This window comes from Triticum aestivum, chromosome 6B (genome assembly GCF_018294505.1).
Source record: "Triticum aestivum cultivar Chinese Spring chromosome 6B, IWGSC CS RefSeq v2.1, whole genome shotgun sequence".
NCBI classification, from domain to species: domain Eukaryota; kingdom Viridiplantae; phylum Streptophyta; class Magnoliopsida; order Poales; family Poaceae; genus Triticum; species Triticum aestivum.
The window spans coordinates 296719022-296725333 of NC_057810.1; positions in this window are offsets into that span (position 1 = coordinate 296719022).

The following is a 6312-nucleotide window of genomic DNA, read 5'->3' on the forward strand; positions in this document are numbered from 1 at the left end:
AAAGAAAAGGAATCCAGAAAGGAAGCATTTCCCTGCATCAAGTATATATCCATGACCTACAGGCTACGGCAACCAAGCGTTTAGTTTTCTGGCAATCAATTGACGGACTAGACCGAAGCAGTAAAACCTGACGTCGGATTTTTAACATTTCCATAGTATTTTGTAAGGAAAAGGAGACTTGACTAGGTCCATAGATATGGCAGATATTTTACATGATCCAGAAGAGGATAACAGATCTTCCTGGCCATTGATCCAGATCGCCCGGAGAGGGCAAGAAGCTAGCTAGCTCCTAGCTATAAGCAAGCCCATAGTAACATGACACATGCATAGCTGAGAGCCTAATACTAGGCTCTAACACTAACACTAGCTAAGCTAGTTCCTCCTGTTAGCCCTCTCACACAGTCAGACACACGTACACGATCGACCAGCCGGCCTCTCTCTCTCACTGCCATGAGTAAGAGAGAGAAGCAGAAGCAGCTTAAACCCGAAAGCGACCCCTCTTCCAACATGACAAGCCCACGCCCTTCCACGGGCGCGCGTCCAAAATCTGGGCAACTTGTTCCTCCCCGCTCTCGTGATCCCTGGTGGGGACAAATCGCAGCGGGGAGCGCTCCCGGACAAGCGACTAATGGCGCAAACGAGGAGGGGGCAGCAGGACAGCCGCGCCCACTGCTTGCTTAGGGCATCTCCAGCCGTTGGCCCCCCAGAAAGGGCAAAAAAAACATCCCTGGGGCGCACCGTCGCTAAACCGCGCACTGGGGGCGTGATGCCCCCTAGTCGCGGCGCCGACGGTTAGTCAAAAAAGTCAAACACGGCGCAAAAACGACTCAAATTTAACGTAAACATTGGCTAGTTCATTCAAACTTAAACATATTTTACAAAAATGAAAAAAACTACCGCGGGCTACCCCCGCCGTCTCCCTGGCCGCCCGCCGCCCGCCCACGCGGTTCTACATGCCGAGGAGGCGGTAGAACCACGTGTAGTCACCGCCGTCGTCGTCATCATCGTCGTCGTCGTCGCCGTCGCCTCCGCCATCCCTGCTGCATCCCTCCCCCGGTTGGCGCGGCGGGTTGGACGGTCCGGGGGCGTCGTCGTCGTCGTCGTTGTCGAGGACCACGAGTTCAACTTGGTATAGGCGCCGTGCTCGTCCTCGCGCCCACGCTTGAGGGCGGCGATCTCCTACAGGGCCCGGCGCTGCCGGACCATCTCGTCGCGGAGGTAGTCGTCCCGCGCCCACCGCATGGCGTCCTCGTCGAAGAAGCCGCGCCGGGCTATCTTCTCGTACTCCGCGGGGAGGACGGGCTCCGGCTTGGCCTCGGCGAGGACGAAGCGGCCGGTTGGTGGAGAGGCGTTGGCGCCGCCGGAGCTGCGGGTGCGCGCGCTGACCGGCGTGTCCTGGGGCTCCGACTTGACAGGGCGGAGGCAGGGCGAGCCGCCGGACGAGGAGGAGGACCCCCCGGTCTCCATGCGCCTCGGGGTCCAGGAGCTTCCCCGACGGCGTGAGAAGGAAGGGGGAGCGGGGTACTCCAGGCGCGGCGTGTTGCCGCCCTCGATGTACTCGAGGACGGCCTCCAACGTGCGCCTGGGCACGCCCCACCACAGACGCCGGCCGGCGGCGTTGAGCCTGCCGGAGGGCACGACGCCGTTGGTGGTCTCGAGCTGCTCGGCCTGACGGCGGTGGAAGTACGGTTCCCAGAGCGGGCTGTCGGGAGCGTACCGTGGCGCCTCCCTCGCCGCACGCGGCAGGTTCGAGCGGATGCGTGCGATCTCCGCACGCCGCGTCGCGCCGGTCGGTACCGGGGGCACCGGCACGCCGCCCGCGCTGATCCTCCACGTTCCGGGCACCCGCATGTCCGGCGGGACCAGGTACTCGGCCTCGTAAAGGAGGCGAGCCTCGTCTTCGTGAAGATGGCGGCGGCCAAAGCCGTTCGCCGCCGCGCCGTCGCCTGGGAAGCGCTCGGCCATGGCCGTGAACTGGGGACGGCGAAAGAGAGGAGAGGAGAGGGAGGAAACGACGGCGGCGGGAGAGTGTGAGTCGTCGAGTGCGCCGGGGCGCTTCATATATAGGCCAAGGCGCGCGTGTCATCGTGTGTACGCGTGGCGGGCGAGGGAGGGCGAGGGACGCGCGTCGTCCGGTCTTCACTGCGCCGCCCGTGAGGCATCAATGGTGCAGGCTGACCGGCGCGGCAGCTCGGCAGCTTTGGCATTGATTCACCGCGGGAAACAAGGCGATGAGGACGACGAAGGGCCGAGAAGAGAGCCGTGTCGCTGACGCGGCGGGCCCGCGGCTTTTTCGCGCCAAAACAGTTCGCCCGGCGCCCCCGGGGCGCCCCCAGCGCGCCGGGTTCGGGCTGGGTCCGCCGGCGCTGTTTTCGGCCCAAGCTAGCGAAAATCGGGCTTCTGGGGCGCGACTGGACCGTTTTTTCGGCGCCGGCGCGAAAAAAACGCCTGAAGAGGCTTTGCTGGGGGCGCGGCTGGAGATGCCCTTAGCTGCGTGCGCTGCATCTCTGTACGTGCAGCTCGCCACTATCCAACCCTTCGCGGTCAGATGAATTGCAGTACGCATCACGGCGAGCAATACATGGTATGCCTACAAAAGGAGGCGGGTGTGGACAAGGGAGAGAAAAGGCCGTCTGGCCAGATCGTTGATCCCATCAGCTTGCAAGATGCAACGCAGAGATCTTCATCGAGCTAGCTAGAAATGGGTAGGCATTTCTCCCGGGGCGCATCGGCATCAAGATCCGAGACGTACCTCTGTGCCATGGAAGAAACTACTGGGCGCTAAATTTGAGATGAGACTACTGGGAGCCAAATTTTTTGGTTGGTTGCTGATATTTTGGAGAAGCGGCTATATGGTTTAACTTGATGAGTGAGCAGATCACATCCAGACCCACACTGACCTTTTTGCCTCGGTTTGCGCATTGTCAGTCGTGGTTCAGCAGTGAGTTGTCAAAACTTTAGCCAGGATGCAGAGGTTGTCTTCGGGACATGGCATCCAGAGCCTTCCATGGTCTATGCACAGCATGCATGAATCAGTTAATCTACTGCAAGAAGAACGCAACTATAAATTAGTGCAGACAATTGAGATTGATAGGGCAGTATACTATCTACAGTTAAGTATCTTAATTCACTGCTGCACTATGTGCAGCTCAGAACCTGATCATTCATTAATGAGCAGCAGCTTGGACGTGCACGGTGACTAAGACAAGTTGAAAGACATTGATGCTAAATTTAATTAACATATACTCCTCCGTTTCTAAATATTTGTCTTTCTAGAGATTTCAACAAGTGACTACATACGGAGCAAAATGAGTGAATCTACACTCTAAAATATGTTTATATACATCCGTATGTGGTAGTCCATTTGAAATCTCTAAAAAAACAAATACACCCTCTGTCCCATAATATAAGAGCGTTTTTGACATTAGTGTAGTGTAAAAAACGCTCTTATATTATGGGACTGAGGGAGTATTTAGGAACGGAGGGAGTAGAATGTTGGGAGGCATGTTTAGACATGCATGGTGACTCATCAAACCTTTGCTTATGGTTCGAAACCCCTACTGCAGTTTGAGTATATGTAAATTGCGCACATGTTTAGATCACAAATTTACTTAGGGAAATAAAATGAGTGAATCTACACTCTAAATGTTGGTGTTCAAAACTCAATGGAAATGACCAATAGTTCCCAGCTATCAAATATGTTTGTCTCGCCTGAAATGTCCAGCAGAAATACTTGTCATGCAATAAAAACTCAAATACGTCATGTAAGCTAAATGAGAGCATTTTGTTAATATGGAACTTGAGACAGTTCGTGCTATACATGCACACATAAACAGATGAAACCTCAAAGCGAGCAATCAAACTTCTTATAAGACCATTCGTACAGCAGAATAATATCTACATCAATAGGACTGTGTACGGTGTACCCTGGTTGTATGATCATTAAGATGTATATGTATAGGGGTTTTGAATGACTCCTGGAGAGAGAGAGGAGAGAGAGAGCACACGAGTAATTCACTCACTGTCACAAGATGTAAGGTGACCAGCTCAATGATAGAACTGTGCCCAACAAATATGTAGCTTTCAGAAGGCTCTGCAAATCCAATGGGATCATGGCATTGTGCAAAAAGACACTGTGCTCCATGCCTACGTGGACCCTCATGTGTGTTGGATCATGTGCGCACACAGACGGGAAGGTATATATGTGTAATTAGTATAACAATAGGCTTCATAACTAAAGAATATTAAAGTAGAACAGTAAATAACATAAGTAGGCAGAAGAATATCGACAGCAGCGGGATAAGCATGGGTTGTTGTTCCAACGCTTAAGTGCTTAGCTATTAAAACTTCAGGAATAAAATGAGAATATACGCTACTGTCAAACATGACCACGTTCTTTAGGATTCCAGCAACAAATAATACCTGCTAGCTGAGTGCAGGATAAAGTACCAGAGTCATTTTACAGGAAATGACATGCAAAATTGTGGAAATTTGATTGCGGAGAATAGTATGTAGTGACTTGAGCTGGTCAACGGCACTCAAGTCAAGAAACTACCATTCTCTTTTACCTTCCTTAGAAAGGCAGCTCCAGAGTATCCTTCTCTTTTCCACTGCTGAACTTTTCTCTTAATTAGGAGATATATAGGCCATGATCCTTGAGAAAAGTATCTATTGGATTCTCCGTCAACTAACAGCACCAACAAAGATTAGGCAATGCCAAGTTTAACACCAAGAGAGGGAAGAACTGCAAATCACAACAGAAACTTAAGTTAAACATAAGTAAAGATCTAAATGCGATCACATTTAATTGTCATCTAAATAAAGTACTACTTCAATATCATCATCTGAGTATTATGTGATCATGAAACAATCAAATAAGTGGCTGTGGGTGGCACACGCCCACAACAGTTGGTTGCTATTAGAGAAACAATAAAAAGACAGAAGAAGGAAACAGATAGTACACTAACAGTGAGGAAGTGGATAGGGCAACCTAGGGTGAGATGAAGGGTTGAGCCACAACCACTTATTTTCAGGCTAAATGCCATGAAACAAAATTCTGGGATTATGTTAGACATGGATGGCGGATCAGGTCATGTCAGAAACTAATAAAGGGGAAAGGGGAAATTCTGGTGATATTTGAGAAATTGAGCATAAAATATGGTATATTTTTATATTATTTCATTCCCCCCTAGCTTCAAATGCTTTGTGAACTACAAAAGAGAGTATACAATTGAAGAACGTGAGCAAGAGTAGATAGCTTAAGACAAACATATACGTTGTGTGCCTGAGTGCCTCTCTATTTTGGTTCTCTGCAAGCTCCTCGTACTATGACCATGATGCGCCAACTTTCAAACTTTCACATATCAAGTGAGTTTTTCATCAGCACAATTTCATTTATGACTAAAAAAAGTATAAGGCAATTGTAGTTTTTCGATATCAATAAAAAAATTCATTATAATTCCCAAGGATCTGAAGATTTTTTAATGGTTTATAATGCATAACAAGCAGGACCAGAATAAGGAAGTGCACAAGAAAGAAAGAAACATTTAAATGTGTTTAGAAGATAGAACCGGGTTGCTCGACAGCAAAGAAGAAGGTCCACTTTGCTGAAAAGAAACATGACACTGACAAGTCAAGGCAAAAGACCAACTAATGGGAGGGATGAGGAGAACCGTCAGTTCTGGTCTCCTAACATATGATAAAAACAAGCAATGGAATAACTCCATTTCCTGGCACCAGGAAATCCATATATTGTTCGTTTTGATACTTTCCTCTGTTCAAAGCAGGTTTGGCCACTACTAGACGTCAAAAGCCCGGTTGTTGTTTTCCTCTCATCCAGAATAAAACGCAAAATGATGGTGAGTAGAAACATATTCTTCGGACTGTTTTACTACACAAACTTAACTCCATTGCTTTTCTATAAGTAAGTATAACCTACTTCCACCGCAATATGATGTCACGAACTCATCTACGCACTAGGGGGATCAGAGAAGGGAATTGGGATGAGATCGAGACTTGGGAGAGGGGATTTCTTCCAAGGGAGGAGATACAGTTTGGGGGAGAGTTTCAGAGATCACACTACACACAACGCCCCCTTGCCCATTCGCTACAGCTGGCTATAAAGCCGCGGTCCACTTGTCTCTCCTGCCAACTGGCTGGTGGGGTCCACCGTCACGCGTCCACTGCATCGCTTCCTGGCGATGCAGGTGTGACATTCCCCTCTTCTTCAGAATGAGCTCCTTCTTCAGTTGCAGCTTGTTGGTCGGCCTCGTCGGCGGCTGGTGTGTCCCACGCCGGTGCGTGAGGGAAGCG